This window comes from Leucoraja erinacea, chromosome 1 (genome assembly GCF_028641065.1).
Source record: "Leucoraja erinacea ecotype New England chromosome 1, Leri_hhj_1, whole genome shotgun sequence".
NCBI lineage: Eukaryota > Metazoa > Chordata > Chondrichthyes > Rajiformes > Rajidae > Leucoraja > Leucoraja erinaceus.
The window spans coordinates 141,613,072-141,638,268 of NC_073377.1; the positions used below are offsets into that span (position 1 = coordinate 141,613,072).

At 46.9% G+C, this 25,197-nt stretch overlaps 1 protein-coding gene across 5 annotated transcripts in view; it reads left to right on the forward strand.

Moving 5' to 3' along the window:
- afap1 (actin filament associated protein 1) overlaps positions 1 to 25,197 on the forward strand; it is a 334,355-nt gene that overhangs the window by 198,251 nt on the left and 110,907 nt on the right. The gene's annotated exons all lie outside the window — the stretch shown is intronic.

Here is a 25,197-nt window from a genome sequence, read left to right on the forward strand (position 1 = left end):
GTTTATATCCCTTATGAGGACTTACTTCCATGCTTCTTCTCGCATCCCGCGCTGATATCTAGCTTTGTATCCTCAGTAAAAGTTGAATGGAGCGACTGGGCTTGTATACTCTGGAGTTTAGAAGGATGAGAGGGCATCATATTGAAACATATAAGATTATTAAGGGTTTGGACACGCAAGGAAACTTGTTCCCGATGTTGAGGGAGTCCAGAACCAGGGGCCATAGTTTAAGAATAATTTAGAACGGAGATGAGGAAAAACTTATTCACACAGAGAGTTGTGAGTCTGTGGAATTCTCTGCCTCAGAGGGTGGTGGAGGCCGGTTCTCTGGATACTTTCAAGAGAGAGTTAAGGGTCTGTCCCACTGTACGAGCTAATTCAAGAGTTCTCCCGAGTTTCCCCTGATTCGAACTCGGAGAAATACGGTAATAGCCGCTCGTAGGTACTCGGGGCTCTCGTGAACATTTTTCAACGTGAAAAATCTTCACGAGCATACCGCGTTTCCCGAGTACGTGCCGCTAGCGTTACGAGCCGCTAAGAGACGTCTCGAGCTCCGACATGCCCGCTCCGTACATTCTATGTACTTCCCACCAGTTTTTTTTTTAAACTCGGGAGAGCTCTTGAATTACCTTGTGCAGTGGGACAGGCCCTTTAGATAGAGCACTTAAAGGCCCTTTAGATAGAGCTCTTAAAGTCAAGGGATATGGGGAGAAGGCTGGAACCGGGTACTGATTGGGGATGATCAGCCATGATCTCATTGAATTATGGTCTATTGTATTACACTTGGTTCCCTCATTTAAATCAGGACCTTTTACTAAAGATTCCGGCTGGGTATTGACATTTTGATTTCAGTGAGCCGTTGTTCGGAAAGGGAAATTGTACTGTGGCAAACGAGCAGAGATAATAAAAATGTGAATTCTGTCACGTGTTTGCTATTGATATTTGGACTGTTAAGATGTTAGGACTGTTGACCTATTGGTTTGTCAAGATCCGTACAATCAGTTAATCTGAACATTTTCTTGGTCTTTCAAATGTTAAATGTAGCCCGTTGGTCATCTCTGATTGGTGCTGGCCCGTTTAATATGTCAGTCAGGGTATCAGTGTAGAGTGTGTCATTTGGCAATGACAAGGTCGAAAATATAGAGAAGGCAAATCGCACGTTATTTGTTTCGAAAAAGCTAAAAAATGGGATCACAAGATTTAAAGTGCATTGCAGGATTATTGCACTGTGCGGCAAAATGTAATTTAATCATGGGGCCATTGATTTGTTAGCATCTGAAGTCCATGGCATTAATTGTAGGCACTGACGGAGGGAATTTTGTGTTATTTTTTGCTGTATCTGTACCCTGTTTCTGGCTTTGCTCAGATAGGAACAGACACATAGAAACGTAGAAAATAGGTGCAGGAGTAGGCCATTTGGCCCTTCGAGCCTGTACTGCCATTCAATATGATCATGGTTGATCATCCAACTCAGTATCCTGTACCTGCCTTCTCTCCATACCCCCTGATCCCTTTAGCCACAAGGGCCACATCTAACTCCCTCTTAAATACAGCCAATGAACTGGCCTCAACTACCTTCTGTGGTAGAGAATTCCAGAGATTCACCACTCTCTGTGTGAAAAATGTTTTTCTCATCTCAGTCCTAAAAGATTTCCCCCTTATCCTTAAACTGACCCCTTGTCCTGGACTTCCCCAACATCGGGAACAATCTTCCTGCATCTAGCCTGTCCAACACCTTAAGAATTTTGTAAGTTTCTATAAGATCCCCCCTCAATCTTCTAAATTCTAGCGAGAAATTTTACTCAGAAATTTTTACTCAGAAAAACACAGACACAACATAAAACAGCTTGTAGATCAGCGTTCAGTCTACCGAACATATCGGTTTATTGAAGGCCCTGACAGTGCGCACTGTTAAAAAACACTATGGGTTTTCTCAGACTGTTTCCCCGTGCGTACTATTCAGCCCCTCAATAAACCAACTTGTTCGATAGACTCACCGCTGATGATGAGCTGTTTTATGCTGTGTCTGTGTTTTTCTGAGTAAAAACGGATGCAAGGTAGAACGCAAAATAGCACAGACTGTCCATCCTACATAATGCCTCTCTTCACATGTACCAGGGAAGGGGGTGGTTTGGGTGGGAAGGGACAAATTAACCAGGGAGTTGCGGAGGGAGCGGTCTCTGTGAAAAGCCAAAAGGGGAGATGGGAAGATATGGCCAGTGGTGGGATCCCGTTGGAGGTGCGAAAATGTCGGAGGATTATCTGTTGTATGTGACGGCTGGTATCATGGTGATCACATCAATAACTAGCAACAGGTGATTTGCAAATAAGTTTACCAAGTTTTATTGGGGAAGGATTCGGAAGCCTCAGGGATGCTCTTTCCTGACCTACCATGGATGGATGTGGGAACGTAAGAAAAATCTTAGTTCACTGCAGTTCTTTTGGACTTTGGTTACTCATGATGCTAGGACATTGGTTGGGGTCGCATTTGGAGTAATGCGTGTGGTGCTAGTCGTTCCCATTACAGGTAAGATGTGGAGGCTTGGAGAGGGTGCAGATGAATTTTACCAGATTCTTACTTGGATTAGAGGGTTTCAGCTACAGGGAGAGGTTGGATAGACGTGGATTGTTTTCTCTGGAATTTCAGAGGTTGAGGGTAAGCAGCAGAATTATATAAGATTAGGAGACGCTAGAAAGGGTAGACATTCAGAACCTTTTCCCCAGGGTGGAAATGTCCAACACTAACGGGCATTCATATAAGGTGAGAGGGGTACAGGTTAATGGAGATGTGCGGGGCAGGTTTTTTGGAAAGGCCAGGGATGGTGGTGGAGGCACATACGATAGCGGCATTTAAGAGGCTTTTTGATAGACACACGGAAGTACAGGGAGTGGAGGGGTATGGATCATGTACAGGAAGATGAGAGCAGTTTATCTTGGCATCATGTTCGGCACAAACATTGTGGACCGAAGGGCCCGTTCCTGTTCTATGTTCTAAATCGTTCAGATAACACTGGGCTGTTGAACGACCAAGCTTTCAATATCACCGGGTGTTGCACAAATAGCTTCTAGAGGTGCTTCTGAAGACATGGGCTCTTAATGGGCCCGTCCCACTTACGCGCCTTTTTCGGCGACTTCTGGCACCCGTCATAGGTCGTTGCAGGTCGCCGAAAATGTTGAACATGTTGAAAATCCAGCGACGACCAGAAAGATGCTACAACACTTTAGGTGATTTGGAGACTAATAACGACCATACAGGCGACACCCTGGCGACATGTCGCGGGGAGAAGCCTGTATGTTCGTGAGTAGTCGCCCAAAGTGTCGTATCTTGTTCTGGTCGCCGCTGGATTTTCAAACATGTTGAAAATTTTCGGCGACCTGCAATGACTTATGACGGGGGGCCGGCAGTCGCCAAAAAAGTCATGTAAGTGGGACAGGCCCATAAGCAATTCATTCACAGGAGCCCAGCGGCTGTGCTTGTGAAATGTCAGAGGTAAACATCGCAAGCAGCTGGAGATATCCTGCAATCTCTGGGGCAATTGCGGTTCACAATCTCTTCCGCTCACCTCCAATAGTGAATTGAGTGGGAAAAATAAAACCACATCTTCCTTTCACAGCCACAGGAAGAACTGTGAAGGCCACATTAAGGAAATAGGTTTATGACCTGAGCAGCTGCAGATTTACACTAGGGTTTCATTATATCTACGATTTGTTGTCACTTTCCAGTATTTATTGCCTGTCACTAATTCCCATTGAAAGAAATGGCAACGGGTCATATTTTGACTTCCTCCCCCGCCCTGGTCTTTGTACTAGTTTCACTCTCGTCCTGGTGAGTTTCATTGTCTGCAAAGCTTGTTGTCACCCAGCCCACAGCCAACAACGGACTACTTCCTTGATCACCGTTAATTTTCTGCATGTCTTTCATTCATTTGTTCGATATCTCTCCACGTCACCGTCCATATCTCTCCTTTCCCTTTCCCCTGACTCTCAGTCTGAAGAAGGGTCTCCCATTCCTTCTCTCCAGAGGTGTTGCCTGTCCCGCTGAGTTACTCCAGCTTTTTTGTGCCTTTCTTCGGTTTAAACCAGCATCTGCAGTTCCTTCTTACACACCAAGTTTTATTTTAGTTTATAATCATGGTTACCGAGGTACGGTGAAACACTTTTTTGTTGTGCTCTATACGGCCAGTGGAAAGACATTACGATACATGATTACAATTAACTGGTGTGACTTAAAAAACAAATGAAGTGATGGTGTTTTTCCTTAAACCTAATATCCAGGTTCAAGTGAGTTCAATTGAAAAGAATGGTGGCAAGCGTTGTTCATCAGGACAAATTCAATCATTCTTTAGAATCTCACCAGGATATAATCAGATCAATTGGAAAACTTCCTGAATAGAAATAGTGATGAAACCTTCATACATCTTGTTATTGGTGTTAATATTAGTTTATTATTGTCACATATACCCAAGATACAATGAAAAGCTGTGCTTGCATGATACCCAGTCAAATCATAGGCACACGAGCACATTCAAGCCATATGCAGGTAATGCAATGAGAGAGACATCAGAGAGCATAATGTAATGCTACTGTATTAGAATGTTACGGTTAAGGGGCCTGTCCCACTTGCCGATTTTTTTCGGAGACTGCCGGCTTCATTGGCTGATGTATCAGGTCACCAAAAAAGTCATGGCGTGACGCGGCGCGATGACCTATTGACGCGCGGTGTTTCCTCAAGTGTCGCAACATTTTTTTTTGTCACCGATGGATTTTGAACTGTTCAAAATCTTACGGCGACCCTGATACGTCAGGCAATGACGCCAGCAGTCGCCGGAAAAAAACGCCAAGTGGGACAGGCCCTTTACAGGGAAAAGTATCCAAGGTCTGCTTTGAGGTGGGTTGGAAGATTAGGGCAACACCTCAGCTTATGAGGGATTGATAACAGCAGCAAACAAACTTCCTAAATCTGGTGCATGTCTGGTACATGTCTTTTCATGCCCAACACCATCCTGTAATGCCTATTCCCTACCACTGGTTATTTGACACACATGCATATTTTTGTTCTATTGAAGATAGACACAAAATGCTGGAGTAACTCTGCGGGTTAGACAGCATCTCTGGAGAAAAGGAATAGGTGACGTTTCCGGTCGAGACCCTGCTTCAGACCACCTTTTTGTGTCTATCTTCGGTTTAAACCAGCATATGCAGTTCCTTCCTACACTTGTTATTCTATTGACTTCTGTTGCCTCTTGTGCGACTGTGGTTTCCACTATATTCTGCCTTCTTTATTCATTACAGGTGTCCTCTGCATTGCATCTGTGCTATGTCCATATCATGATTGTCTGTATCATGATTTTCCATAACATGAATCTGCATTATCTGTGTTTTTTGTGTTAATTCATTTACTTTTTTTCACATAAATACCGTGAGAACGAATGTTATTCCGTATCTCAGATTTTTGGGTAGTGATTTGTAAATGCTGTATGGGCAAATTTCTGTTATTGGTTTAGTTTAATTTAGAGATACAGCACGGAAACAGGCCTTTGGCCCAGCGGGTCCGCGCCGACCAATGAACCCCGCACATTAACACTATCCTGCATGCACTAGGGACAATTTTTACATTCACCAAGTTAATTAGCCTACATACCTGTATGCCTTTATAGTATGGGAGGAAACTGAAGATCTCGGAGAAAATCCACGCAGGTCACGGGGAAAACGTACAAACTCCATACGGACAGCACCCGTAGTCGGGATCGAACCCGGGTCTCCGGCACTGCATTCACTGTTCAGCAACTCTACCGCTGCGCCACCGTGCTGGCCAAGGGGTTTGGGGACCAAGTCCATAACTTGCTGATAGTGGCAACGCAAGTAGATATAATTGACACCTGTGAAGAGAGTCACAAGTTCACAAGTTATAGGAGCCCATTCGGCCCATCGAGTCTACCCCGCCATTCAATCATGGCTGATCTGTGCCTCCTAATCCCATTTTCCTGCCTTCTCCCCATAACCCTTGACACCTGTTCTAATCAAGAATTTGTCTATCTCTGCCTTAAAAATATCCACTGACTTGGCCTCCACAGCCCTCTGAGGCAATGAGTTCCACAGATTAACTACCCTCTGATAAAAGAAGTTCCTCCTCACCTCCTTTCTAAAAGTCTTGATCAAAGAGTCTTGGCTTGTTTACCAAGAAGGAGCAGGAGTTTTTTTGTGTGAATGGGTCATGAAGGAGCTAATCCTAAATTGGAACCTGCACTATTCCCCAAGGGATAAGTAACAGATCTATAGGGCCCTCAAAGCCAAGGTACTGCAGGAATACAGGAAAGAACAAGATGCTAGATAAAAGGAGCATGAGGGAAGGAATCAGTAACCTCTCTCTGACAACTATGACATTTGTAAGTACTTTACGACAGCCAATGTAATCTACAGCTCAATCGCCTATTAGAGAGATGTTCTCATGTGGTAATCGGAAAGGGGTCTCACAGCTCTGCCTCAGCTATAGTCATTGCTAGGTTCCTGCTCAACCATATAGTCATACTCATAGAGTGATACAGTGTGGAAACAGGCCCTTCGGCCCAACTCGCCCACACCAGCCACCAATGTCCCAGCAACCCTAGTCCCACTTCGTGTGCGGATGTGGTGTCGATGGACGAGTAGCCGAAGCAAAAGAGGTGGAAGCCAAATAACCGAATAGAAACGAAGCCGAAACGCCAACTAACCAAAAGGGTCGGACACCTAAATGAAATAAGAGAAAGAGAGAAGGGGAGAGAGAGAGAGTGGGGGGAGAGAGAGGAGGAGAGAGAGAGAGAGAGAGGAGGAGAGAGAGGGGGGAGAGAGGGAGGGGGGGAGGGAGAGAGGAGAGAGAGAGAGAGGGGGGAGAGAGAGAGAGAGGAGGAGAGAGAGAGAGAGGGGGAGAGAGAGAGGGAGGGAGAGAGAGAGGGAGGAGGGGGAGAGAGAGGGGGGGAGTAGAGAGAGAGAGAGGGGGAGAGAGAGAGAGAGAGAGAGGGGGAGAGAGAGAAGGGGGGGGAGAGAGAGAGAGGGGAGAGAGAGAGAGGGGGGGGAGAGAGAGAGGGGGGGAGAGAGAGAGAGAGAGAGAGAGAGAGAGAGAGGGAGAGAGAGAAGAGAGAGAGAGAGAGAGAGAGAGAGAGAGAGAGGGGGGGGGGATAGAGAGAGCGAGAGAGAGAGAGAGAGGAGAGAGAGAGAGAGAGGAGAGGGGAAGAAGAGGGGAGAGAGAAGGTGGAGACGGGATCGTGGGGGTCATTTTCCCACACAAGCCCGAGGTGGCTGGGCAATCTGAACCCAAGCATCAAGTTATAAGCGGCCAAAGGTGTGCATCCCTCTGGACAGCCCCCACTCTCCCACGGCCACCCTCCGCGGGCTGCGGGTCAGGTGGAGCGGAGGTGTGGGACCAATGTTCATCCCTCCACAGTGATGTGATGGACGGGGGGGGGTCTGGACCAATCGCTGAGAAATCCCGCCACCCAGTAACATCATGTCCGTTATTTGACTTTTTTGTTGAGCGGCATGAGGCCCGTTGGCTTGTAGGCGACGCCGCCTTTCGGGTAGGTTGCGGTTTGTCAGAGCGGCCATTTGGTGAATTTGTTTTTAGGCGACGCAGCCTTTCAGGTAGTTGGCTTTTAGGCGTCCCACCCTTTTGGTTAGTTGGCTTTTTGGCTTTGTTTCCATTCGGTTATTTGGCGTTTTGGCTTCATTTCCATTCGGTTATTTGGCTTCCACCTCTTTGATTCAGCTTCTCGTCCATCGGTGCCACGTCTGAGTGCCGTCCCACTTGCCTGCGCAGGTCCATAACCCTCCAAACCTGTCCTATCCATGTACATGTCCAATTGTTTCTTAAATGATGGGACGGTCCCAGCCTCAACTACCTCCTCTGGCAGCTTGTTCCATACACCCACCACCCTCTGTGTGAAAAAGTTACCGCTCAGATTCCTATTAAATCATTTCCCCTTCACCTTGAACCTATGTCCTATGGTCCTCGATTCCCCTGCTCTGGGTAAAAGACTCTGTGCATCTAGTAAAATACTGTGCATCTATGGATTTTGTCCATCTCTTCCCAGAGGCCAACAAACAGCTGCCCAAATCACAGTTTGGACTCCATCCGTCTGGAACCACAGTGAACGTGCAACAATTCTGGTGGAAAGGCAAGCACCTACATCAGCCATTTCAACTTCACAATAACTATGGAGCAATCGTTTTATACTTGTCTTCATTTTTCCTCTTTCGTCACTGGATCTACACAAGGGGCAATCTCAGTGAAGGTCTATGTCAAACAAGGCTGTGATATTGTCCTAACATTTGACTGTCCTTCAAACGTCCTCACTGCAATGTCAGGGTGCAAACATCATGTGGGAGGGAAACTCTAATCTCTGGCAATGATGTTCCAGAGCAATGATTTTCCAAACCTCAATTGTTGAGCTTCTCTATACTAGTGAAACATAGAAACATAGAAAATAGGTGCAGCAGTAGGCCATTCGGCCCTTCGAGCCTGCACCGCCATTCAATATGATCATGGCTGATCATCCAGTCAGTGGCATGCTTCTGACCAAGATCCAGCCATTAACTGAAGCAACAAGGGGATGGACCTGACATTCAAGATCCATAAGAGAAAGGTTCTCTCCGCATTTGTTCTGCAGCAACACAATGATCCTAAACATACTGCAAAAGCAACAAAGGTGTTTTTCAATAGACATTAGACATTAGACAATAGGAGCAGGAGTAGGCCATTTGGTCCTTCGAGCCTGCACCGCCATTCAATGTGACCCTGTCTGATCATCCACAATCAGTACCGCGTTCCTGCCTTCTCTCCATATTCCTTCACTCCACTATCCATAAGAGCTCTATCTAACTCTCTCTTGAAAGCATCCAGAGAACCAGCCTCTGAGGCAGAGAATTCCACACAAAGTTAAAAAATGGTCAATTCCTGAGTGGCCAAGTCAATCACCCGATCTGAACCCAATTGAGCATGGTATTTATATGCTGAAGAAAAAACTGAAGGGGAATAGCCCTCAAAACAAGCATAAGCTAAAGATGGCTGCAATACAGGCCTGGCAGAGCATCACCAGAGCAGACACCCAGCAACTGGTGATGTCCATGAATCACAGTCAATGGGGGGGACTATGTCTAAACACTGCTGTAAATTTTACATGGTGAAACCAAAATGTGTAAAAATAGCCTTTAATAAAATCTGACAATGTGCACCTTAACCACATGTAATTTTTTCCTATTACAAATCTCAAATTGTGGAGCACAGAGGCAAATGAATAAATGATGGGTCTTTGTCCCAAACATTATGGGGGCACTGTATAGATGATGACGTGGAGAGATATAGAGCAAATGAATGAAAGATATGCAAAAAAGAAACATGGATAAAGGAAACAGGCCATTGTTTGCAAGGTGAGAACGAGAAGCTGGTGTGACTTGGGTGGGGAAAGGATGGAGAGAGAATGAATGCAGGAGTTAAAGCCCTGTCCCACTGTACGAGTTCAATCAAGAGTTCTTCCGAGTTTGCCCTGATTTGAACTCAGATATTTATGGTAATGGCCGCTCGTAGGTACTCGGGGCTCTCGTGGACATTTTTCATCCTGTTGAAAAATCTTCACGAGTCTTCACGAGTTTACCGCGTTTCCCGAGTACCTGCTGTTAGCGTTACGAGCCGCTAAGAGACGTTCCCGAGCTCTGACGTACCCGCTACATTCATTCTATGTGCTTACCACGAGTTTGATTTTTTTAATCTCAGGAGAGCTCTTGAATTAGCTCGTACAGTGGGAGAGAGCTTTTACTTGGTTAGAGAAATCAATATTCATACCCCTGGGTTGGAAGCTTCCCACACCAGCTTTTCTTGACCTTGACAGATTGCCTTCTCAGAAGAAGAGGCTAATTTAAAAAAAATATTCTGCACCTATTTGTACAGCATACCATTATCTTTAAATAGAAGGAATTTTTAATGTCACGGCTCCAGGCAACCTGTTTTGCGCATCACACTTTGAATTAAATTATTTAGTTTTAGATACAACTTTCAAGAGATATTTGGGTAGATTAATGGATAGGAAAAGTTCAGCAGGCTCTGGGCCAAATGCAGGCAAATAAAACTGGCCCAGAATTGGTCGGCATGGACATATTGGTCTGCATGGACAAACCTGTTTCCATGCTGACTAGCTCTTTGGCGCTTCTAGCATTAAAGGGCCTGTCCCACGAGCATGCGACTGCATGCGGCAAGCACGATCTAACATAATCGCTTGAGCCATACGGCCTCGCGGGGCCGGTCCCACTTCGATCGCCGGAGCCGTATGGAGTTGTGCCGAGCTGGTCCCGACATCGCGCGGAACTCAGCAAAACTGACACTGTCCAAAAATTCCGCGCGGCAATGGCCTGCCGGCCCGCAGCCGCATTGAAGCCGTACGCACCGCCTCGACGGGCATGCGCAGCGTCTCATCACCGTACGCAGCGTCTCGACGCCGTACTCAGCATCTTGAGGCCGTACTCAGCATCTTGACGCCGTACGTCACACGCGAACTTCCCGCGCACTTCGCTCGAACTTCACGTCAACTCGTACAGGATCACTCGACCTCCGCGCGGCCCCCGCTTCCGGTTTGCTCGTGCTTGCCGCATGCAGTCGCATGCTCGTGGGACAGGCCCTTAAGGCTCTGTGACCGTGTGGGTTCTGCCAGGCGCTCTGATTTCCTCCCATATTTCAATGTGGAGCTGTTAAGTTAAATTAACCATTATAAATTGCCACATTGTACGTGGTAAGGACAAATAAAAGCATCACAGGAGGATTGATGGGCATGTGTGAGAGAGAATAACTTATAGGGTTTCAGCGGGTTAAATCAGGATGGAACTAAAATAAATGGATTTAAAAAACTACTCCCCCTGGGAACCAGAATGGTCTGATAGACTGAATGGCTTCCTTTTGTGATGAGTACAAGATCATTCCTGAATATGATGGATCTCACAGCTGCATTACATTTATAAAATTAAAATTTATGGAATACTGATACTTGCAATGTTTTTTTCTCATTGTTGCGACGGAACTATTAAGGAGATTGCAAAGCAGAGATTCTCTAATCTTATTTAGTTTTTAGTTTAGAGATACAGCGCGGAAACAGACCCTTCGGCCCACCGGGCATGCGCCGACCAGCGACCTCCGCACATTAAAACTATCCTGCACCCACTAGGGACAATTTTGTTACATTTACCAAGCCAATCAACCAACAAACCTGTACGTCTTTGGAGTGTGGGAGGAAACCGAAGGTCTCGGGGGAAAAACCCACGCAGGTCACGGGTAGAACGTACAAACTCCATGCAGACAGCACCCGTAATCGGGATCGAACCCGGGTCGCTGTACCATTGTGCCACCATGACTGCTCTTATTTGAGATAAAACCTGTTTGTTTTCTTCCTGTCAATGTAAATTATTTTACACCATTTTTTTTTCGCCTACATGCAATCGATACAGCAGTAAATTCCATGTTACCAACGCATTAAATTGAAAACAGTTGGCTTGAGATTATTTATTGAATAGTACATTTACGATAAGAGTTTTTGCAATGGTTTCATCTGTCAGCTATCTAATGTCCTCGATTAAAATATTTGCTGGCTGCTCTCATGGCTGATGGTAAGACTTACAGAAGGTGTGGATGATTAGCACTAGGGCAGCTGGCTTGCAGGAATTGCCCTCCACCCAAATGTTCTCTTTATCCCAAGGGACTTTGATCGTACCACACGATGTAAAGTGAGAGAACTATGTATGCATTGTACTTTTTGTTTGGCCATAGTCTGTACATGCTTTTATTTAGACCATGCTTTTAGACCAAATTTGTCAGGACGATATTTTTTCATAACCCAGGAACCCGGTGAGGTGTATAAAATTATGAGAGGAATAGATCGGGTAGATGCACTGAGTCTCTTACCCAGGGTAGGTGATTCGAGGACCAGAGGATATAGGTTCACAGTGAAGGGGAAAAGATTTAATAGAAATCTGAGGGGTTACTTTATCACACAAAGGGTGGTGGGTGTATGGAACAAGCTGCCAGAGGAGGTAGTTGAGGCAGGGACTATCCCAACGTTTAAAAAACAGTTAGACAGGTACATGTATAGGACAGGTTTGGAGGGTTAAGCTGCTGTCCCCCTTAGGAAACCTGAACAGAAACCTCTGGAGACTTTGCGCCCCACCCAAGGTTTACGTGCGTTTCCCGGAGGTTGCAGGTGGTTGCCGGAGGTTGCAGGTAGTGGAAGCAGTTAGGGAGACTGACAAAAACCTCTGGGAACCGCACGGAAACCTTGGGTGGGGCGCAAAGTCACCAGAGGTTTCCGTTCAGGTTTCCGTTCAGGTTTCCTAAGTGGGACAGGGGCATTATGGACCAAATGTGGGCAGGTGGGACTAGTGTAGCTGGGTCATGTTGGCCGGTGTGGGCAAGTTAGACCTGTTTTCACTTTGTTTCATTCTATAATTCTATGACTAAACCATTTAAAAAAGTATTTAGTGTCTAATATATGTCAGTTTTAAAGCTATTCCTCATCTCCCAGCCTGGACCTGCATTCCCCTGCAAAATATGGTAGCAACGAGTAAGGCAGATGTCAGCTGTTAGGGATCCTGGGTGGAATTCTTCACTGACCTATGTTATGGGATTTCGATTCAAGTGTCTATTGTTAGGTAAGAATAAAAGCAGCAATTTCAGAGCTTCTTTGTCTTTCTAAGTTAATATTTTTCTCTAAAGCAACTGCACGGTCTCATTAAAATGGTAAACAAATTAAAAGTGCTTCACAAGAAAAGTCCTCCCACAGATTGGAAAACCTTGCTTGCATATCATGCTTTCAATCATATATTTTATTCTGAAGATAGACACAAAAAGCTGGAATGACTCTGCGGGTCAGACAATATCTTTGGATAAAAGGAATCGGCGACGTTCCTGTTTTCACACCTTATGTGCAGTGGGGGATGGTCACCCTGCTTCTTCCTGAAGTCAATGATGAGCTCTTTTGTTTTGTTTGTATTGAGTGCTAAGTTGTTCTCTGAGCACCAGCCTATTAACCTCTGCATCTTCTCCCTGTAAGCTGACTCATCGCCCTCAGTTCAAGTTCAAGTTCCAGTGAGTTTATTGTCATGTGTCCATGTATAGGACAATGAAATTCTTGCTTTGCTTAAGCACACAAAAAATAGTAGGCATTTACTACAAAACAGATGAATGTGTCCATATACCATGATATAAATATATACACACATGAATAAATAAACTGATAAAGTGCAAATAGCAGAAAGTGGTTATTAATAATCAGAGTTTTGTCCGAGCCAGGTTTCATAGCCTGATGGCTGTGGGGAAGTAGCTATTCCTGAACCTGGTTGTTGCAGTCTTCAGGCTCTTGTACCTTCTACCTGAAGGTAGCAGGGAGATGATTGTGTGGCATGGATGGTGTGGGTCTTTGATGATACTGCCAGCCTTTTTGAGGCAGTGACTGCGATAAATCCCCTCGATGGATGGAAGGTCAGAGCCGATGATGGACTACTTTTTGTAGTCTTTTCCTCTCCAGGGCGCTCAAATTGCCGAACCAAGCCACGATGCAACCGGTCAGCATGCTCTCTACTGTGCACCTGTAGAAGTTAGAGAGAGTCTTCCTTGACAAACCAACTCTTCGTAATCTTCTCAGGAAGTAGAGGCGATGATGAGCTTTTTTGATAATTGCGTTAGTGTTCTCGGACCAGGAAAGATCTTCAGAGATGTGCACGCCCAGGAATTTGAAGTTCTTGACCCTTTCAACCATCGACCCATTGATATAAATGGCGCTGTGGGTCCCCCTCCTACTACTTCCAAAGTCCACAATCAATTCCTTGGTTTTGCTGGTGTTGAGGGCCAGGTTATTGCGCTGGCACCATATGGGCAGTTGCTCGATCTCTCTTCTGTACTCTGACTCATCCCCATCAGCGATACGTCCCACAACAGTGGTGTCGTCAACGAACTCGATGATGGAGTTCGCACTGTGGTTAGCTACGCAGTCATGGGTATAGAGTGAGTACAGCAGGGGGCTGAGCATGCAGCCTTGAGGTGCTCCCGTGCTGATTGTTATCGAGGCTGACACATTTCCACCAATACGAACAGACTGTGGTCTGTGGATGAGGAAGTCGAGGATCCAGTTGCAGAGGGATGCGCAGAGACCCAGTTCTGCGAGTTTGGTAACCAGTGAGGAGGGGATGATTGTGTTGAATGCCGAGCTGTAATCGATGAATAACAGCCTGACATATGAGTTTTGTTGTCCAAGTGGTCCAGTGCGGAGTGGAGGGCCAGCGAGATCGCATCCACCGTTGATCTGTTGTGGCGGTAAGCGAACTGCAGTGGGTCCAGGTTTTTGTCGAGGTAGGAGTTGATTTGCTCCATGATCAACCTCTCAAAGCACTTCATCACCACTGGCGTTAGTGCCACTGGTCGATAGTCATTGAGGCACGTCACCTTACTCTTCTTGGGCACCGGTATAATTGATGCCCTTTTAAAGCAGGTGGGGACCTCAGCCCTCAGAAGTGAGAGGTTGAAAATGTCCGTAAAAATTCCCGCCAGTTGGTCCGCACAGGTTTTTAGAACACGACCGGGTATACCATCAGGACCAGGTGCTTTTCGGGGGTTCACCCCTCTGAAGGATTTCCTGATATCGGCCTCTGTGACTGAGACTGAAATGCCATCACAGCGAATGGGGGATCGGGAAGGCACATCAGTATTCTCCCTGTCAAAGCGTGCGTAAAACGCATTGAGCTCGTCAGGGAGTGATGTTTCACCGACATTCGAGCTGCCTCCTGGTTTCGCCTTGTAGGAGGTGATTGCATTCAGGCCCCGCCACAGCTGCCGAACATCTGTCTCATCCTCCAGTTTGGAGCAGGTCCCGTTTGGCCTTTTTGATGGCCTTTTAGCCAAGGTCAGGATCGGAGGTGACTTCTCATGTAGGCCACTGTATCATCGGAGAGCATGAACAGGACTGCCCTGCAGAGTGTCTGGACTTTCCCTTTGAAAGACTGCCAGGGTATCTCAAAGTTCATCCAAGGTTTCTGATTGGGAAACACTCGGAAGGTTTTTGCCCTTAAGTCAGTCCTCCACACATTTCTTTAGGAAGGGGGTCTGTAAAGTCCTGACTGTGGCGTATTCCCCTTTGTTCAAGTCCGTTGCCTGAGTCCTTGAACATGCGCTGCCCAGTCCTACAGACTCCAAACAGTCCTGGAGATCCAACCTCTGCTCCCCCCCCCCGACCAGTACCTGCTCTGTGCTGTCCTCAGAGTCTGGGAAGCAGCTTCCGAAAGTACTGCGCTCTTCAATTGCTGGACTGTAGGAAGCCCGTGGGTTCAGCTGCGGGAGATCGCGCTCTTCAATTTTTTGGAAGTTGTAGTGAGCCTTTTATTTTCCGAGCTCTGCAAAAGTGACTGTAGGCAGGAAGAAGCAGCTTACAGAGCAAGTTGGCCTACTGCTACGCAAAAACACGGTCGGACATTACCGAAGTGAGGACGAGGGATAGAATCTTTCTTCGCCATCTTGATAGGCATTCTGCTCCCGTATGCAAGTGACTTGGATGGGAGCAGTGGGGCAGTGGGGAGAGGGGGTGCGAGGGTGTTAGAGTGTGCTCTGGTGCGCAGCAGGAGGGCATGTTGGTGGAAGTTTATAGGGAGTCCGATTTCTTGAGGTTCGGGCCTTATTGAGGTCCCCAGCATATGGTGGGGGAAATGCCTCGGGGTAAGACGTAGTGTGTGTGTGGAAGTTGTTTGTTGACCACGGCGTCTTGTGCAGCTCCTCCAGTGCCAGACGGATGTCTGCCATGGGGTGGGATGTAGACCCGCGGTCAGGATAACGGAGGTGAATTCCCTTGGGAGGTGGAAGGGACGGCAACTTCACCGCCAGATGTTCGAGGTGTGGAGAGCAGGAGTTGGACAGGACTGCCAGGTCGGAACACCACGCAGAGTTGACCATGAGGCAGACGCCCCCTCCTCTCCCTTTCCCAGACGCCAGGGTACGGTCCATACGGTGGATGGAGAACCCTTCAGGCTGGGCCCGCTGAGTCTGGGGGAGGTGGGAGCTGGGGGATGTTGTGTTCGAGGCCATGTCTCTGTGTACGATTGTGAAAGCAGAACACAAATAGAGCATTCCCTCAGCTCCCTTTGATAAAGCAGCCAGGTTGCCTTTAAGTCCTCCACCTTTGTTTTGCAGTAGGATGTTTGGCTGTAGGACTAGCCCCAGTAGGATAGTAGGGAGAGGGGCTGAACATAGTTCCCCTGCGCTTCATTTTGACCTGACTTGCTGAAGTCCAATGCCCGTAAATTGAAGCCACAGTTCCCTAGAAAACGACACAATGGTGTCAGGCTTCCCCTTTGTTTATCAGAAAAAAAAATGTACTGTAGTTGCTCAAACTACATGTCTCGGCAATGTTTCGATCCCGTGCGAGCGAGGTGGTCCTGCGCTGGAATTGGGGATTCCCTCACAGAGGAAGAAGGCTCCAGTGTCATTGTTCCAGGGCAGTTCCAACCCGAAGTAACGAAGTCTCTATGCTGGGCTCATCCTGGGCCGTTTCCAGGCCAATACCGTACCATGGAGCTGTTCCTCAAACTGGTCGGGTGATTTCGCAGCCAGCGCTGGGAAAGCTTAAAGTCCGGGGACAAAGTACTCTCTTCAAAGTGAGGAAAAACTCTGATTCTGAGCCTTTAGCAAGGGTTGTGAAACGCAAAAAAGGCTGGAAAAAAAGTGAAGCGAGGTCCAGCTAAATGGAGAAGTTCAAACTAGAAAGAGGGAATGTGATGTTTGGTGGACTGTGTGGGGTGGGAGGACCCGTTGCTCCTCCCATGCAGCAGGTGGCGCTGCACAAGACAAACGGTGTGTGGGTGTGTGTGTGTGTGTCAAGTCAAGTTTATTTGTCACATACACATACGAGATGTGCAGTGGAATGAAAGTGGCAATGCTTGCGGACTTTTGTGCAAAAAGACAAACAACCAAACAACCAAACAAACTATAAACACAATCATAAACACACATATTCTTTTACATAATAAATAATGGAAGGAAAAACGTTCAGTAGAGTTAGTCCCTGGCGAGATAGGCGTTTACAGACCGAATGGCCTCTGGGAAGAAACTCCTTCTCAACCTCTCCGTTCTCACCGCATGGCAACAGAGGCGTTTGCCTGACCGTAGCAGCTGGAACAGTCCGTTGCAGGGGTGGAAGGGGTCTCTCATGATATTGTTGGCTCTGGAGTTGCACCTCCTGATGTATAGTTCCTGCAGGGGAGCAAGTGAAGTTCCCATAGTGCGTTCGGCCGAACGCGCTACTCTCTGCAGAGCCTTCTTGTCCTTGGCAGAGCAATTCCCAAACCAGATGGTAATATTCCCGGACAAGATGCTTTCCACAGCCGCTGCGTAGAAGCACTGGAGGATCCTCGGAGACACTCTGAATTTCCTCAATTGCCTGAGGTGGTAAAGGCGCTGCCTTGCCTTACTCACCAGTGCTGAGGCGTGTGATGCCCATGTCATATCCTCAGAGATGTGGACTCCTAGATATTTAAAACAGTTCACCCTATCCACAGGATCCCCATTTATCCTCAATGGAGTGTACGTCCTCGGATGATGTGCCCTCCTAAAGTCCATGATCAGCTCCTTTGTTTTTTTGATGTTCAAGAGGAGGCTGTTATCCTGGCACCAGAGTGCTAGATCAGCCACCTCCTCCCGGTAGGCCTTCTCGTCATTGTCTGAGATCAGGCCCACCACCACAGTGTCATCAGCAAACTTAATTATTGAGTTGGAGCTGAACCTAGCCACACAGTCATGTGTACAGGGAGTACAATAGGGGGCTGAGGACGCAACCCTGGGGCGATCCTGTGCTCAGGGTGAGGGGCTTCGATGTATTCCCTCCCATCTTGACTACCTGGGGCCTGGCGGTGAGAAAGTCCAGGACCCAGGCACACAGGGAGGTGTTGAGCCCCAATTCCAGTAGCTTCCCGGCCAGTCTGGTGGGGACTATCGTGTTGAAGGCTGAACTGTAGTCTATGAACAGCATCCTCACGTAGCCCCCCTTCTGGCTGTCCAGATGGGAGAGAGCCGTGTGCAAAACCTGGGAGATCGCATCGTCCGTGGATCTGTTCGGACGATATGCGAACTGCAACGGGTCCATGTTCCGAGGGAGGAAGGCGCAGATGTGTTTCTTCACCAGCCTCTCAAAGCATTTCATGACTACCGAGGTAAGGGCCACCGGACGGTAGTCATTCAGACAGGCTGGGGAGGCATTTTTTGGTACATGTACAATGCTGGATTTTTTGAAGCAGGCAGGGACCACGGACTTGTCCAGGGAGAGGTTGAATAATGTAGTGAGCACTGGAGCTAGCTGCGTAGCACAGGACTTGAGTACTCGCCCCGAGATGCCATCGGGGCCTGCAGCTTTTCTCGTGTTCACCCGTGTCAGAGCCCTCCTCACGTTGTGCTCGGACAGCAAGAATGTGTGCACATTCCTCCCTTCAGCTTCGGTAGCCAGCCCGCTGGCGGTATTGTCGATAGTCGGCAGACCTGGAGTGGTGTTGCCCCTCTCGAAATGAGCGTAAAAGGAGTTCAGGTCATCAGCTAGGGAGGTGCCGGCACTTGCGGATGAGGGAGGGGTGCTCCGGTAGTTGATTACAATCCGTAGCCCCTGCCACAGGCTTCTGGTGTCCTGCTGCTCCATCTGTAACTCCATCTTGTCTCTGTACCTCCTCTTTGCGTCCTTCACCGCCCTTCGCAGCCTTGTAGACGTCCATGTTTCCTGATGCCAGGCCCGAGTTGTAGGCAACGGTGCGAGCATTCAAGGCCACATGAACAGACCTGTCTACCCAGCGTTTTTGGTTCGTAAAGGTGCTTACCCTTACCGTGGGGACGATATTGTCGGTTACTGTTGCGATGAAGTCCATGACTGCTTCCGCGAACTCACTGACGTCACTGGAACTTGCTTCAAACATATTCCAGTCGACATCGCTCAGTGCATCTTGCAGCCTGGCCTCTGACTGGTCGGACCATTGCTTTACGCTCCTCGTCTCTACCGCTTCCCGAACTATCCTCTGTTTATACTCCGGCAACAGGAAAATGGCAGCGTGGTCAGATTTACCTAGGGGAGGGAGTGAAACGGCCTTGTAGCCTTACCTGAACGGTGTGTAGCAGTGGTCCAAAGTTCTCTCCACCCCCTGCCTGTCTAACTTTCAAGAGGGAGCTAGATAGGGCTCTTAAAAATAGCGGAGTCAGGGGATATGGTGAGAATGCAGGAACGGGGTACTGATTGGGGATGATCAGCCATGATCACATTGAATGGCGGTGCTGGCTCGAAGGGCCGAATGGCCTATTCCTGCACCTATTGTCTATTGTCTATTGTCAATTGTTTCTTACCCCCCCTACCCCAAATAAAAGAAGGAAATGCTGGGCTTTGGTCCGATCTTGGATCCATCAGTTAATTTACCAATCAATCCCTGTGCCTGTGCTGGCTTGGAATTTTGTGTTCCTGGCAACTAATCTCTGCTGGCCAGAAATGAACAAGGAGGGGCATTCCAATTCTGCAAGTAATATTCACTGGGATGTTTTCAATAAACTTTCCTTGCTTCAAGAAGTCTGGATGGATCCTTTGAGTAAGTTTTAAATCACATCCCCGATACATAGCTATGTTGTGGCCTTGATTACTTTTGAGCCCAGGTCCATTAATAGTGTAGGAAGGACCTGCAGATGCTGGTTATAAAAGCAAAGATAGACACAAAATGCTGGAGTAACTCAGCGGGACAGGCGGCATCTCTGGATAGAAGGTCTGAAGGAGGGTCTCGATCCGAAATGTCACTAATTTCTTCTCTCCAGAGATGCTGCCTGTCCCGCTGAGTTACTCCAGCATTTTGTGTCCATTCATAGTGATATCTTAACAAATTGCATCAAGCCATTTTTGAGGCCAAATAGCTCAAAACGAGATAGGTTGAATTAGAAAACAAGCCTGAGGGTTTCTTTGCCAGAAAATCTGCTGTAGGAGTCTACATTTGGGTAACATTCTGAAGGTGGAAATAAGTTTAGTTTAGTTTAGTTTACTTTAGAGATACAGCGCGGAAACAGTCCCTGCGGCCCACCAGGTCCATGCCGACCAGCGATCCCCACATATTAACACCCACAAGACAAGATACAAGATACATTTAATTGTCGTTTGGACCCCTTGAGGTCCAAACGAAATGACGTTTCTGCAGCCGTACATTACAAACAAATAGTCCATGCCGACCAGCGATCCCCACATATTAACACCCACTAGGGACAATATTTACATTTCCCCCCCCCCCACCCACCCCACACACACACCCCCCAACAAAAAATAACAAAAACTACATAAAACATAGACAGAAAATAATAAAATGCGGACAGACTGCAGAGGCCGCTGCTGACGAGAGTCGCGCCGCCTACCGGACAAGGGACACTAGGGACAATATTTACATTTACCAAGCCAATTGACCCACCTGTCCGTCTTTGTAGTGTCAGAGAAAACCGAAGATCTCGGAGAAAACCCACGCAGGTCACGGGGAGAACGTACAAACTCCGTACAGACAGCACCTGTAGCTGGGATTGAACCCGGGTCTCTGGGTTCATGGAAAATAACCTTTCTAATGGTTTTCGTGAAGAAATGTGACTGCACCATTGCTATGAGTTGCATCTTTATTTTTCATGCTCTCTGCTTATTTCATACATTTTCATAATTTTAACATTCTTAATACTTTTTTTCTCAATTTCTGGAAATTCATCTTTTGGAATTGAATTTTTTTGTCCCTCTTTGTGCAGAATGTCACAAAGTGGTAGGAATAGAATTAAGCCATTCTGGCCCTTCGAGTCTACTCTGCCATTCAATCATGGCTGATCTATCTCTCCGTCCTGACCCCATTCCCCTGCCTTCACCACATAACCCCTGGCATCTGTACTAATCAAGAATCTATCTATCTCTGCCTTAAAAATATCCACTGACTCCAAATTCATGTGTTGGAATTCAGGAAATTTGGCCCAAATGATATTGCAATCGTTAATTTAATTGACGGACATTTGGCAAGTTTTATGCTGGAGCACATGTTTGCTTTGCTGTTGGATTTCATAACATGACACCACAGGAGATCCTTCTTCTCTTGGCAATCAAACTGTACAATCCTCCCCCTTCTGTCGTGGGGTAGACTGAGACCTGACCCCCCGCCCCCCTCCCCAGTCTTTGCACATCCCCAATCCTTTCCACTCGTCACTTTCATTTCATGTTTCATGTGTTTTGTGTTTTATGACTGTTGGCAGATCAATTTCCCTCCTGGGATAAATAAAGTTGTATCGTGTCGTATCTCCCTCAATGCAGAAATCGTTTTTGGAACATGAAGGTGATTCATGCCTAGAAATGCCCTATTCAAATTCTGGAATTACATGAACTAACTTGGAAATGGCTATCATGTTCAGTCTGGTAGGAAAATGTTCAAGTTTTAGTTGCCCAACCCTGTGGAAAAAGAAGTGTTATGCAACTGAATTCTTTTTTTACCTCTGATATCACTTTCTGTTTCACATTTGAAAATTTTCATTGATGGATATTGAACAATTCAAAATTAATTCAGATTAACTATCATTTTGAAAATGGAAGTTGTGGTTAATTACAGATCTAGTTGCATCATTCAACAACAGTAGAATACATATATTTATGTTATGAATTAACTTAGAAGCAGCGGCTCAGCAAGTAGATGCCACTGCCTAATTCTATTTCACAAATCCAATGTTAAAATATCCTGATGACTATTTTATTTATAATTTCTGTATGGAACGGTGTCTGTCTAATCAGTTAGTTTTTCCATGGCCCATGGTTGTTGCCAGTATCATAACATGAACCCCTCTATCTGACATGGCTGCATTAGACCTTTATTTATAGTACATTTAGAAATTATACAGACCCCTTCACTTTTTCCACATTTTGTTACGTTAAGAGCCTGTCCCACTTTCATGATCTAATTCACGCCCTTTTTTACTCGTGGACATTTTTCATCAGGCTAGAAAAAAATGCCCTGACCTACTTGATGCCACGAGTACCCACGACTAGCATCATGGCCTGCTACGACCTACCTACGACCTCGTGACGACCATGCTGCGAGTGCGAGTCAAGGGCAAACTCGGCAGAGGTCGTGAATTAGGTCGTGAAAGTGGGACAGGCCCTTTATTTTCAAATGTATTAAATTATTTTCTTTATCATCAATCTACACACAATACCCCAGAATGAAGAAGTGAAAACAGGCGTTGAGAAATTTTTGCAAAGTAGTTAAAAAGAAATAACTGAAATATCACATTTACATAAGTATTCAGACCCTTTGCTTATGACACTCAAAATTGAGCTTCGGTTCATCCTGTTTCCATTGATTATCCTTGAGATGTTTCTACAACTTGATTGGAGTCCACCAGTGGTAAATTAAACTGTTCCAGGAAATGATTTGGAAAGGCTCACACCTGTCTATATAAGGTCCCACAGTTGACAGTGCATGTCAGAGCAAAAAACAAGCCATGAAGATGAAGGAATTGTCCGTAGACCTCCGTTACAGGATTGTGTCTAGACACAGATCTGGGGAAGGGTATAAAACAATTCCTGCAGCATTGCAGGTCCCAAAGAGCACAGTGGCCTCTGTCATTCTTAAATGGAAGAACTTTGGAACCACCAGGACTCTTCATAGAGCTGGCTGCCCGGCCAGACTGAGCCATCAGGGGAGAAAGGCCTTGGTCAGGGAGGTGACCAAGAACCCGATGGTCACTCTGACAAAGTTCCAGAGTTCCTCTGTGGAGATGGGAGAACCTTCCAGAAGGACAACTATATCTGCAGCACTCCACAAATCAGGCCTTTATGGTAGAGTGGCCAGACGGAAGCCACTCCTCAGTAAAAGACACATGACAGCCCGCTTGGAGTTTGCCAAAAGGCATGAGAAACAAGATTCTCTGGTCTGATGAAACCAAGATTGAACTCTTTGGCCTGAATGCCAAGCATCACATCTGGAGGAAACCAGGCACCGCTCATCACCTGGCCAATACCATACCTACGGTGAAGCATGGTGGTGGTAGCATCATGCTGTGGGGATGTGTTTCTGTGGCAGGAACTGGTCAGGATCAAGAGAAAGATGAACGGAGCAAAGTACAGAGTGATTCTTGATGAAAACCTGCTCCAGAGCGTTCAGGACCACAGACTGGGGCGGAGGTTCACCTTCCAACAGGACAACGACCCTGGTCCAGAGTCTGGACTTGAACCCGATCGAACATCTCTGGAGAGACCTGCAAATAGCTGTAATTCGACGCCTCCCATCCAACCTGGCAGAGCTTGAGAGGATCTGCAGAGAAGAATCTGAGAAATTACCCAAATACAGGTGTGCCAAGATTGTCGCATCATACCCAAGAAGATTTGAGGCTGCAATCGCTGCCAAAGGTGCCTCAACAAAGTACTGAGTAAAGGGTCTGAATACTTATGTAAATTTGATATTTCAGTTATTTAATTTTTAATTACTTTGCAAAAATCTCTACACGCCTGTTTTTGCTTTTTTATTATCGGGTATTGTGTGTAGATTGATGATAAAAAAAATGAATTTAATCCATTACAGAATATGGCTGTAACTTAACAAAATGTGGAAAAAGTGAAGAGGTCCGAATACTATCTGAATGCACTGTACTTCCTCAGTCTCCTGAAACCTATGTCAACATTGCAAGTAGTGCAGAGATGCTACTCTTTGAGGTGCTGGCCTTTTATTGGGTTCTTAGCTCCTGGTAACTTCCAAGCAGGATGTTCTGACTATGTTTCCCAACATTTGATATTCTATGTGAGTCACAGCGTTGGAATTCACACATGTCTTTTCAATGTCACCTTAAGTCACTTCCAGATGTTTGTCAGCCTGACGCCAATAAGACAAATGCCATATAGGACGTGTGATACTAGTGCTAGGGGGCGCCATCAAGTATTGCTGCCCTGCCAGCAGCTGTTAGTCCTCTCACTTTTTAAAAAAAATTTTAGTGAGTTAAAGTATTTGTTTTGGAGGTCTTCTAGTCTTTTATGTGGTGGGTGAGGGGAGGGGAAGGGGGGAAACTTTATTTCCTAGTCCCTACCTGGTCGGAGAGACGGCTTCCCTCCAAGCTGCTTCTTCGCCCCCTCCTCGCGGCCTACCATCGGACTGGAGCGGCGTTTCCTGGCGGGACCGGCTGGGACTACAGCTTCGGCGGCGGCACAGCGCAGGGACACCATCACGGAGCGGGCGATGCCTTACCGGGTCGCCGTACGGTGGGCTCCGGAGTGCTGTGACAGCCAACTCCAACATCGAGGAGCTGTGACTGCGGGCGTCCAGCCGCGGGCGGCGCTGGATTTAAAACACCGCGGAGCCTGGGATCCGAGATCGCCAGAATCGGAGCTCCAACCAGCGCGGCCTGAGGACTTCGGGTGCTGCGGTCTCCGGGGAGGGAGCAGCCGCTGCAGACATTCCAAGCCGCTGAGGAGTATTCACCCGACGCCGGAGTTCCAGCTTCCCGGCAAGAGGGCCTGAAAACATCGGACTGGCTGCGGAGGCCACAATAGGCCCGACTATTGGTGAACAGGGGATGGGACTGGACTTTGTTGCCTTCCCCCACAGTGGGAACCATTGTGGGGGGATGTTTTTATGTTTATTGTTAAATTCTTAAATGTTATGTCTTATCTTTATTCGTGTGCTGCAATGGCAAGTCAAATTTCACTACACCAATTGGTGTATGTGATAATAAATGTCCTTTGTATCCTTTGTATTTGTATACTACATACAAAACGTGAGTCATAGAGTGATACAGTGTGGAAACAGGCCCTTCGGCCCAACTTGCCCACACCGGCCAATGTGTCCCAGCTACACTAGTCCCGCCTGCCTGCGCTTGGTCCATATCCCACCAAACCTGTCCTATCCATGTACCTGTCTAACTGTTTCTTAAATGTTGGGATAGTCCCAACCACAACCTCCTCCTCTGGCAGCTTGTTCCATTCACCCACCACCCTTTGTGTGAAAAAGTTACCCCTCAGATTCCTATTAAATCTTTTCCCTTTCACCTTAAGCCTATGTCCTCTGTCTTTGATTCACCTACTCTGGGCAAGAGTCTGCATCTAACATGACACCCATTTTCCTAATAACTGATAAATCACTTCATAAAGGATAGGAGCCGAATTAGGCCATTCGGGCCATTAAGTCTACCATTCAATC